Source organism: Schistocerca nitens, chromosome 3 (assembly GCF_023898315.1).
Source record: "Schistocerca nitens isolate TAMUIC-IGC-003100 chromosome 3, iqSchNite1.1, whole genome shotgun sequence".
Classification (NCBI taxonomy): domain Eukaryota; kingdom Metazoa; phylum Arthropoda; class Insecta; order Orthoptera; family Acrididae; genus Schistocerca; species Schistocerca nitens.
The window spans coordinates 693,823,981-693,835,973 of NC_064616.1; the positions used below are offsets into that span (position 1 = coordinate 693,823,981).

The window sequence follows — 11,993 nt, forward strand, 5'->3', positions numbered from 1 at the left end:
CTACCCCTTTTCCTAAATCTCTCCAGTTCCTTTCCCTTCACCCCTCTTCCTTCCCCTGCAACCCTTCTGTCAGAAGAAGGAGCCACTAACCTTTTTTTATATGTGTATTCTCCTGTCGCCACTTGGTGAGTAGATTTTTTATCTATACAATTACATTATATTATCAAAAATGGCCTTAAATAGTTTACGTTCAAAAACATACCAAAGTTACAGACATCTTAAAAGGAGAGAATGAGATTTTCACTCTGCAGCGGAGTGTGCGCTGATATGAAACTTCCTGGCAGATTAAAACTGTGTGCCCGACCGAGACTCGAACTCGGGACCTTTGCCTTTCGCGGGCAAGTGCTCTACCAACTGAGCTACCGAAGCACGACTCACGCCCGGTACTCACAGCTTTACTTCTGCCAGTACCTCGTCTCCTACCTTCCAAACTTTACAGAAGCTCTCCTGCGAACCATGCAGAACTAGCACTCCTGAAAGAAAGGATATTGCGGAGACATGGCTTAGCCACAGCCTGGGGGATGTTTCCAGAATGAGATTTTCACTCTGCAGCAGAGTGTGCGCTGATATGAAACTTCCTGGCAGATTAAAACTGTGTGCCCGACCGAGACTCGAACTCGGGACCTTTGCCTTTCGCGGGCAAGTGCTCTACCAACTGAGCTACCGAAGCACGACTCACGCCCGGTACTCACAGCTTTACTTCTGCCAGTACCTCGTCTCCTACCTTCCAAACTTTACAGAAGCTCTCCTGCGAACCATGCAGAACTAGCACTCCTGAAAGAAAGGATATTGCGGAGACATGGCTTAGCCACAGCCTGGGGGATGTTTCCAGAATGAGATTTTCACTCTGCAGCGGAGTGTGCGCTGATATGAAACTTCCTGGCAGATTAAAACTGTGTGCCCGACCGAGACTCGAACTCGGGACCTTTGCCTTTCGCGGGCAAGTGCTCTACCAACTGAGCTACCGAAGCACGACTCACGCCCGGTACTCACAGCTTTACTTCTGCCAGTACCTCGTCTCCTACCTTCCAAACTTTACAGAAGCTCTCCTGCGAACCATGCAGAACTAGCACTCCTGAAAGAAAGGATATTGCGGAGACATGGCTTAGCCACAGCCTGGGTGATGTTTCCAGAATGAGATTTTCACTCTGCAGCGGAGTGTGCACTGATATGAAACTTCCTGGCAGATTAAAACTGTGTGTCTCGGTCGGGCACACAGTTTTAATCTGCCAGGAAGTTTCATATCAGCGCACACTCCGCTGCAGAGTGAAAATCTCATTCTGGAAACATCCCCCAGGCTGTGGCTAAGCCATGTCTCCGCAATATCCTTTCTTTCAGGAGTGCTAGTTCTGCATGGTTCGCAGGAGAGCTTCTGTAAAGTTTGGAAGGTAGGAGACGAGGTACTGGCAGAAGTAAAGCTGTGAGTACCGGGCGTGAGTCGTGCTTCGGTAGCTCAGTTGGTAGAGCACTTGCCCGTGAAAGGCAAAGGTCCCGAGTTCGAGTCTCGGTCGGGCACACAGTTTTAATCTGCCAGGAAGTTTCATATCAGCGCACACTCCGCTGCAGAGTGAAAATCTCATTCTGGAAACATCCCCCAGGCTGTGGCTAAGCCATGTCTCCACAATATCCTTTCTTTCAGGAGTGCTAGTTCTGCATGGTTCGCAGGAGAGCTTCTGTAAAGTTTGGAAGGTAGGAGACGAGGTACTGGCAGAAGTAAAGCTGTGAGTACCGGGCGTGAGTCGTGCTTCGGTAGCTCAGTTGGTAGAGCACTTGCCCGCGAAAGGCAAAGGTCCCGAGTTCGAGTCTCGGTCGGGCACACAGTTTTAATCTGCCAGGAAGTTTCATATCAGCGCACACTCCGCTGCAGAGTGAAAATCTCATTCTGGAAACATCCCCCAGGCTGTGGCTAAGCCATGTCTCCGCAATATCCTTTCTTTCAGGAGTGCTAGTTCTGCATGGTTCGCAGGAGAGCTTCTGTAAAGTTTGGAAGGTAGGAGACGAGGTACTGGCAGAAGTAAAGCTGTGAGTACCGGGCGTGAGTCGTGCTTCGGTAGCTCAGTTGGTAGAGCACTTGCCCGCGAAAGGCAAAGGTCCCGAGTTCGAGTCTCGGTCGGGCACACAGTTTTAATCTGCCAGGAAGTTTCATCTTAAAAGGAAACTTAAAAGTGCTATTAAGAGGGAAACTCAGAATGTTAAGTCTGGTTTAAGCAGTGAAAGTGAAAACTTAGATTCAATGCAAAATTGTGTAGAGAATAAAACAGACAAGGCAGCAAAAATTTGAGTTTAAATTTAAATGTTTTTAGTAATGGTATAATGTAAAAAAGGAAATGAAAGTGAAAACAATTGTTATAGGGAGATGGAAGTGGATTATGTTGATTCTTGTCAGGGTAATTTAACCAATGTAGGACCAAATTGTTTTGAGGATGATACTAATGAAATGGATTCCATTGCAAAGTAAGTAGATATTGTTGATGTTAAGAACCTGGGGGTAGTTGAAGAGAACATTAATGTAAATACTAATACTAAAGATGATAGCTGCTACTCACCATATAGCAGAGATGCTGAGTCACATATAGACACAACGAAAAGACTGTCACAAATAAGCTTTCAGCCAACAAGGATTTTATCAAAAATAGATGACAGACACACACACACACTTATGCAAATGCAACTCACACTAACGTGACTGCAGTCTCTGGCAGCTGAAGCCACACAGTGTCTAATATATATATATATATATATATATATATATATATATATATATATATACAAAGATGATGTAACTTACCAAACGAAAGCGTTGGTACATTGATAGAGACAATAACAAACACAAACACACACACAAAATTCAAGCAGAGATGTCAGTCGAGGCGGAAGTACAGAGGCAAAGATGTTCTTGAATGACAGGTGAGATATGAGCGGCGGCAACTTGAAATTAGCGGAGGTTGAGGCCTGGTGGGTAATGGGAAGAGAGGATATATTGAAGGGCAAGTTCCCATCTCCGGAGTTCTGATAGGTTGGTGTCAGTGGGAAGTATCCACGTAACCCGGAAGGTGTAGCACTGTGCCAAGATGTGCAGGCTGTGCACCAAGGCATGTTTAGCCACAGGGTGATCCTCATTACCAACAAACACTGTCTGCCTGTGTCCATTCATGCGAATGGACAGTTTGTTGCTGGTCATTCCCACATAGAATGCATCACAGTGTAGGCAGGTCAGTTGGTAAATCACATGCGTGCTTTCACACGTGGCTCTGCCTTTGATCGTGTAAACCTTCCGGGTTACAGGACTGGAGTAGGTGGTGGTGGGAGGGTGCATGGGACAGGTTTTTCACCGGGGGCGGTTACAAGGATAGGAGCCAGAGGGTAGGGAAGGTGGTTTGGGGATTTCATAGGGATGAACTAACAGGTTACGAAGGTTAGGTGGACGGCAGAAAGACACTCTTGGTGGAGTGGGGAGGATTTCATGAAGGATGGATCTCATTTCAGGGCAGGATTTGAGGAAGTCGTATCCCTGCTGGAGAGCCACATTCAGAGTCTGGTCCAGTCCCGGAAAGTATCCTGTCACAAGTGGGGCACTTTTGTGGTTCTTCTGTGGGATGTTCTGGGTTTGAGGGGATGAGGAAGTGGCTCTGGTTATTTTCTTCTGTACCAGGTCGGGAGGGTACTTACGGGATGCGAAAGCTGTTGTCAGGTTGTTGGTGTAATGGTTCAGGGATTCTGGACTGGAGCAGATTCGTTTGCCATGAAGACCTAGGCTGTAGGGGAGGGACCGTTTGATATGGAATGGGTGGCAGCTGTCATAATGGAGGTACTGTTGCTTGATGGTGGGTTTGATGTGGAAGGATGTGTGAAGCTGGCCATTGGACAGATGGAGGTCAACGTCGAGGAAAGTGGCATGGGATTTGGAGTAGGACCAGGTGAATCTGATGGAACCAAAGGAATTGAGGTTGGAGAGGAAATTCTGGAGTTCTTCTTTACTGTGAGTCCAGATCATGAAGATGTCATCAATAAATCTGTACCAAACTTTGGGTTGGCAGGCCTGGGTAACCAAGAAAGCTTCCTCTAAGCGACCCATAAATAGGTTGGCGTACGAGGGGGCCATCCTGGTACCCATGGCTGTTCCCTTTAATTGTTGGTATGTCTGGCCCTCAAAAGTGAAGAAGTTGTGAGTTAGGATGAAGCTGGCTAAGGTAATGAGGAAAGAGGTTTTAGGTTTGGTGGCAGGTGATCGGTGTGAAAGGAAGTGCTCCATCGCAGCGAGGCCATGGACGTGCGGAATATTTGTGTATAAGGAAGTGGCATCAGTGGTTACAAGGATGGTTTCAGGGGGTAACAGATTGGGTAAAGGATTCCAGGCGTTCAAGAAAGTGGTTGATGTCTTTGATGAAGGATGGGAGACTGCATGTAATGGTCTGCCTACATAGATCAACACCTTCAACCCATTAGCCGTCAAAATGACCCAAGGATTTCCTTGGAACCCTGACGACAGGCTTCATTGGTGCCGACATGTGCAACAATCTGCAACTGGCTGCACCCCGCACACTCGATAGCCACCGGAAGGGCCTCTTCCACATCCCAGGCAAGGCCCCCTGGAAAGCACACCGAGTGAACGTTGGACTTCTTCCCCGCCCTAGCCGCTATGTTCCTGAGGGGCCTCATGACCCCCCTAACATTGGAGCTCCCTATCACTAACAAACCTCTACCCCTATGTGCCTGTCTGGACCTTGCTGAAGGAGCGGCCACTATCCCGGCAGAAGATGCAATGCATTCTGATCCGGCTCAGCCTCCACCCCCACCCCCCCAAACCCAAGCATCAGATAGCACACTGAATCTATTAGCAAAGTGCATGGAATTTGGCAGGAGCCCGCGTCCCCCATGCTGCAGCCTTCGCCTTGAGGCTCGAGACCTCGACACAGTCCGCCACCCACACTGAGGTGAGAGTGGGGCGGCTGCCTCAGTCGCACCAGAAACCTCTAGTAACCTAAGTTAATTGCTCGCCACATAAGTGGAAAATAATGTCACCACTTGCCACGCTGTTTTCGTATCATTACGGGCGGCACACAGACAGTTACTTCCGCGAATATATAAGTGATCCAGAATGCTGTACAATCCTCGCGAGTTCACTTCCTATTTGTGCCAAAAACTTGCGTTCAACCGCAGCATAGCTGTGACGTCACCCAAGGCAACGCATAACCCGGCGTTTGACCGGAACCCTATTGTAGGCAGGTGCGAAGTGAAGCCAGACGCAGCGGACGGCCGAAGGAAACACCTGCCGTCATCCGCTCTATCCCCAGGTAACAGCATATAAATGGCCGCTTTCTCGGACACACATCAGTTTGTAACACTGTTGTGTATTAATTTAGAATCTTTATAATTTTTGTATGGTTCAAAATGGCTGTAAGTAATATGGGACTTAACATCTGAGGTCATCAGTCCCCTAGAACTTAGAACTACTTAAACCTAAATAACCTAAGGACATCACACACATCCATGCCCGAGGCAGGATTCGAACCTGCGACCGTAGCGGTCGCGCGGTAATTTTTGTATGAATCGAACCAAGTTGGCTACAATCACAGAAAACGATTTAGTTCGCCTGCATTTAAACTTAGCCATCTAGAAGTTTTAGAACGGAACTAACAGTCGAACATGACCTCTGAACTACAACTTTAAGAGACCTTGTATTCATTGTTATTTACTACAAAGTCTTGAAACTTGTTATAGCTCTATTATTTAATGGATTTCATCAGGTACTGTAATCAAAAATTTCTATCACTAATATACACTCCTGGAAATGGAAAAAAGAACACATTGACACCGGTGTATCAGACCCACCATACTTGCTCCGGACACTGCGAGAGGGCTGTACAAGCAATGATCACACGCACGGCACAGCGGACACACCAGGAACCGCGGTGTTGGCCGTCGAATGGCGCTAGCTGCGCAGCATTTGTGCACCGCCGCCGTCAGTGTCAGCCAGTTTGCCGTGGCATACGTAGCTCCATCGCAGTCTTTAACACTGGTAGCATGCCGCGACAGCGTGGACGTGAACCGTATGTGCAGTTGACGGACTTTGAGCGAGGGCGTATAGTGGGCATGCGGGAGGCCGGGTGGACGTACCGCCGAATTGCTCAACACGTGGGGCATGAGGTCTCCACAGTACATCGATGTTGTCGCCAGTGGTCGGCGGAAGGTGCACGTGCCCGTCGACCTGGGACCGGACCGCAGCGACGCACGGATGCACGCCAAGACCGTAGGATCCTACGCAGTGCCGTAGGGGACCGCACCGCCACTTCCCAGCAAATTAGGGACACTGTTGCTCCTGGGGTATCGGCGAGGACCATTCGCAACCGTCTCCATGAAGCTGGGCTACGGTCCCGCACACCGTTAGGCCGGCTTCCGCTCACGCCCCAACATCGTGCAGCCCGCCTCCAGTGGTGTCGCGACAGGCGTGAATGGAGGGACGAATGGAGACGTGTCGTCTTCAGCGATGAGAGTCGCTTCTGCCTTGGTGCCAATGATGGTCGTATGCGTGTTTGGCGCCGTGCAGGTGAGCGCCACAATCAGGACTGCATACGACCGAGGCACACAGGGCCAACACCCGGCATCATGGTGTGGGGAGCGATCTCCTACACTGGCCGTACACCACTGGTGATCGTCGAGGGGACACTGAATAGTGCACGGTACATCCAAACCGTCATCGAACCCATCGTTCTACCATTCCTAGACCGGCAAGGGAACTTGCTGTTCCAACAGGACAATGCACGTCCGCATGTATCCCGTGCCACCCAACGTGCTCTAGAAGGTGTAAGTCAACTACCCTGGCCAGCAAGATCTCCGGATCTGTCCCCCATTGAGCATGTTTGGGACTGGATGAAGCGTCGTCTCACGCGGTCTGCACGTCCAGCACGAACGCTGGTCCAACTGAGGCGCCAGGTGGAAATGGCATGGCAAGCCGTTCCACAGGACTACATCCAGCATCTCTACGATCGTCTCCATGGGAGAATAGCAGCCTGCATTGCTGCGAAAGGTGGATATACACTGTACTAGTGCCGACATTGTGCATGCTGTGTTGCCTGTGTCTATGTGCCTGTGGTTCTGTCAGTGTGATCATGTGATGTATCTGACCCCAGGAATGTGTCAATAAAGTTTCCCCTTCCTGGGACAATGAATTCACGGTGTTCTTATTTCAATTTCCAGGAGTGTATATGATACTTAATCTACTACGAATAAGGACGTTTTTGTTCCAGATCTAGTTTTCCGTAAATTACTTGAAAACTATGAGAGGTAGCTTAATGGGGTCCATAGTTAAGGTTTTTATATCGAACCGAGGCTTCATACGAATTTTTGGCGTTCTAGCTTTATTATTTAGCACCGCTTCTTTTTTTCTTAAAACAATGTATTGAGAGAAAGATATTCGTCTGATCACTCTGAGATTTAACAATTTAAACATTAACATACTGAAGCATTTTTTTGACAAATTTTGGAAAATCAGCTTTAATTTTTAATTTCATTTTATGGTGCAATACTTGTATGCTACAAACAGGCGCGTTATGATGACGTGGCGGTATTAGCAGTGAACTGTGACTAAGTCCCGGCACACTCGCTCGCCTCTGTATCTCTCAAATGTTATAGCGCTCGTTTCGCCACAGTGTCTGCAATGAATCTGCGTGATGTCAGCATATGCTTTTCCTCTTCGAGCACTAGTACTGACTGGCAAAGGGCAAGATAATGTGGCCGTGGCTGCAGGATGGAGTCATCTTCTCACAAACAATCTCGAGAAATTTATGGAAGTCCTGTAAACTGCTATATCAAACTACAGCGACCTAGCATAAGGCCGAAGTCCAAATATGCTTATTATCGTCGCAGTGGTCCTGAGAGTAGCGCCTGGAGTGTAGTCTTCAGGAGTTTGTACAGTCAGAAAAATTCCCCCGCTTCCCTTCAAGCCTCTGTATCTCCGTTCGGCGCACTTTGTTTGGACAATAACAGAAAAAAACTAATGTCACTCCAATGAAGGGACTGGAATCGAGGCATCAACAATTTAGATACGAGAAAGACAATGAGAAATGTGCTTTTGCACCAGGGTAAGGTGCAAAACCACGATCTCATGTCAAGGCAAGTATTTTGACATTCTGTGAATTTAGGTAAATTTGGACTGTTCTTCCTAGGGAAACTGAAGCCGAAATTTTCTCAGGCGCAGCTGTGACAATATATCAGCATTTTGGAGGGCTGTCCAGCAACAGGACGAAATAGTAGTTTCAGCAAATGGTCGCCTAGACCCCTGTGGCAGGTTACGAACGCAAGAGGCTTCCGCCTCTCCATGTTCCGGAGCTATACGTTTTGTATTGTGTGAACAGGACGCCGAGGCACCTGTCCAACGGACACTTTTGTCCTACCAGAGCCCTAGATTACTCTGGCCGGACCGCACTCGTGTTTACTCTCGCAGAAACAGCAAACATTGTTTCTGAATTGCCGTTAGCGCGCTTGTTACATGGGAAGGTTGTTTCTTCTCCAAAATTTGGAAGGTCCTGCGAGCCGAAGGCAACAAGATACTGAAGGTTGTGTAAACTCAAGTAACAATGGGTTTCCCCAGAATCAGAATTGTGGCAGTCATGGGCTGTGCGGCTGGTCCCGGCGGAGGTTCGAGTCCTCCCTCGGGCATGGGTGTGTGTGTGTGTGTGTGTTTGTCTTTAGGATAATTTAGGTTAAGTAGTGTGTAAGCTTAGGGACTGATGACCTTAGCAGTTAAGTCCCATAAGATTTCACACACATTTGAACATTTTTTTTTTCAGAACTGTGCTGAAATAAAGTGCATTGCTGTCCTTAACCACTCATGTAGTTAAGCACAGAAACAATTTGATCAGGGGAATCAAATATTGTCTGAATCGAAAGAGAGAATGGCGGTAATAGGCGAGACAATTGCCTATTACTATTTAAATAAAAATAAAAATGTGGCAGGGCGGCCTAGTACAGGCTGATGTCTGACATCACTCGTTTTTAAAATAGTTGCCATGAGAGGTTTCACCAAGAAATATGATGAGACCTTTCTCAAACAATTTTCCTGAACCTGGCAACCAAAAAAATGAGAAGAATATTCAAAAAGAGAAGGAATAGAGATTGATAAATTGTTGTGACACTGCAAAAATTACTCATTCATGCAATTACAAATTCCCCATTAACTCTTTCTTGAAGATGTTGTGATGAGTAGTATAAACATAAAAAGACTGCTTCAATGATACTGCCAACATCCATTCCACCTAACCATTACCTGTACCATAGTAACAAAAACAAAACTGATTCAGATAAACAATAAACCAGGATTATAGACAGCAATCAGTCAATTGCACAAGAAAATGTACAAGCAAAGCTTATGAAATGTTTAGAGTGCGATTGTGTTAAAATATTGTGGCAGTCAAGTTACTATCATTTGTATAGCAACATGTGGATAACCAAAGTAGACACACACACACACACACACACACACACACACACATGTATATTGTAGAGGGAATGTTTGGACGAGGATGGAAACTGTCAGGATGCGCCATATTAAAACTCGTCCAAATTTCCCGAGTGATTTACTATTTCCAGCTACAGAGCCTCGTTCCTCTCGGTCTGCGTCACTGGGTCCCACAATGCTGAGGACACAACTTTGCTGACTGTGAAACGGCTTGGCATGGAATGGCTGCCTCAGCAACCCATGCAACACACTGCTGTGTGTCGGCCTTGTACAGCTGCGGAGTTGTGACGGGGTCACGATACGTATGCAGTCGACTCAGCAGTCTCCGTCCCTGTTACCTCAGAGCCGCTCGCAGGGTGGCCCGCTGTGTGCTCCTTTGCCGGCGTCGCTAAGGTCGCAGCGTCAACAGGCGCTCGTGATCAGGCGTCTGAATCTGCGGCCCTCGCCACAAGATGCCTGCAGCGTGTGCTGGGAGCGAACAAGGCTGCTCGCAGTAGCGAACCGTGGCATGCCCCGCCACTGGCTGGCTGTGCTGCCTTGGCCTGAGAGGGTCAAACCAGTGACCCACCGGGGACTGGAACATTGGTGCCTCATCTGCTGCTGCGTGTAGCTGCTGGTGTGACACGCCCCGCCGTCCAGGAGAGCTGTCGCACTTGAATGCCTTGTTAGTGAACCGGTGCCTATTTATATGCGGTTGTGCGTCTCTGCTTTGCTAATGCGCCGCTCCGAGTCATGTACTCATAACACCTAGGTAGGCCAGTGGGCCCCTTCTGCCTGTAATTGTTCCACGCACACCGTTGCGTTTACTCTTTTCAGCCGGTCTACGGCCCTGTGGCCTACATTCTACTTCGCAGCCGCTGGTAGTGTAACTTACTGTTAACAGGACCACACATGGCTGTAACTTTTGCACCCCAAAATATTGCACCGAAGCTAACCTTTTCACATCTTAAATGGTGGTGCCGCTACATTATTTCCCCCCTTCAGAAAGACCCGGTCTCTGCGTCGACCTCTAATCTTAAACTTGTTTGGGTCAGCACGTAAATATGAAGTATTTACAAAAATGGCTCAAATGGCTCTGAGCACTATGGGACTCAACTGCTATGGTCATAAGTCCCCTAGAACTTAGAACTACTTAAACCTAACTAACCTAAGGACAGCACACAACACCCAGCCATCACGAGGCAGAGAAAATCCCTGACCCCGCCGGGAATCGAACCCGGGAAGTATTTACAACTTCTATGAGAAAACTTAGATGTGGTCTAGGCGTCTTAAAACACGTGACATGAGACACAACGTAAATATTCCTTACTGGATGACCACTCCATTTAATGCTCGCTCAGCCCCTTACCTACCCGTCTTCCGCCCAGGGTATCCAATTCGTGGTGATTTGTACCACTGTCGGTTCCCTCTTGGAATTGGGTCTCTGCCTGATCAGAATGAAAACAACACGCAACAAGGTTAAGGCAGCGATGGCACTTGGCACAGAGGTGCTGAAAACAATCGTTACTTTTCGTTGCTTTTCCCTATATTGAGCGACATGCTGCACAAGCTGCTTGGATGATATGCGCCCCTCTTGCTCTGAAATGACTGATTTACGGATCTCAACAGACCTGAATCCCGAGTTTGATTTAACAAGGTCAGACTCTGCCTTCGCAAAACACTTTTGTTGCTTCTGGCCAGTACAGCTGTGGTTGTGTAACATTCAATTGCTTGTCTCCTGGAATTGATGCTGGCAGATGGAAGGTTAGTACTATTATGTTACACTTGGTTCCACTGATTAAAATTCCGCTCCCCTCGAGCTCTATACATTTCGCTTTGGCAAATACTCCCTGCTCAAAACAACTTGCTACTACTATTAATGTTTCGTAGGTGGAGAAGATCCAATGCATCCTGACCCATTGCGAGCTCAATTTTAGCTCCACGATGTCCCTTGGACAGTCTATTTCTTCCCTCCTGGCTAAAAATAACTGCACCATGCATGTGTCTGGATTGGTGGTTATCACCTTCCCTCTATGGCAGCTCTAACCGCGCGGCCCAATTTTCTCGTAACACTTGCAGTCCTTATAAAAACCTAGCACTCTTATCCTAATTCATAAGTCTGTAAACACAAGCAACGGTAAAACTTTTAAAATCTAATTGACAGTCGCAAAACTTGCAAACCACAGTTGCAGCGTGCTGAACGCGTTTTGAAACTTTTGTTTCTGACACAAATACAAATCCAACGAATTGGGGACTCCCCCAATGTTCTTTGTTATATGAACTAATTCCGCCAACCTTATGAAAGTGACGTGCCCATAGAATAAATTAATACCTGTACCAGTAAGTGTGCACTCACAATGCAGAGTTTTTGAAGCACATTGCATTAAAAAAGCTGCTCTTGCCGTGCCGTCCTCTGGTTAAGCTCACCACTATAAAATTTGTTGTTATTCGATAATAATTTGAAATGCGTTCTGAAATTTACTGAAATATGACGATGGCATATAAAAGAACAACCGATGAGGGGCTCCTAGGCAGTTGCCTACGCTGCCTAATGGAT

The 11,993-nt window shown here is 47.5% G+C and overlaps 1 non-coding gene across 1 annotated transcript; it reads left to right on the forward strand.

The window, feature by feature from the left end:
• Window positions 1-1,441: 1,441 nt before the first annotated feature.
• Window positions 1,442-1,516, forward strand: Trnas-uga (transfer RNA serine (anticodon UGA)). Its single transcript has one exon. It is a non-coding gene; the product is annotated as a tRNA-Ser (tRNA).
• Window positions 1,517-11,993: the final 10,477 nt, after the last annotated feature.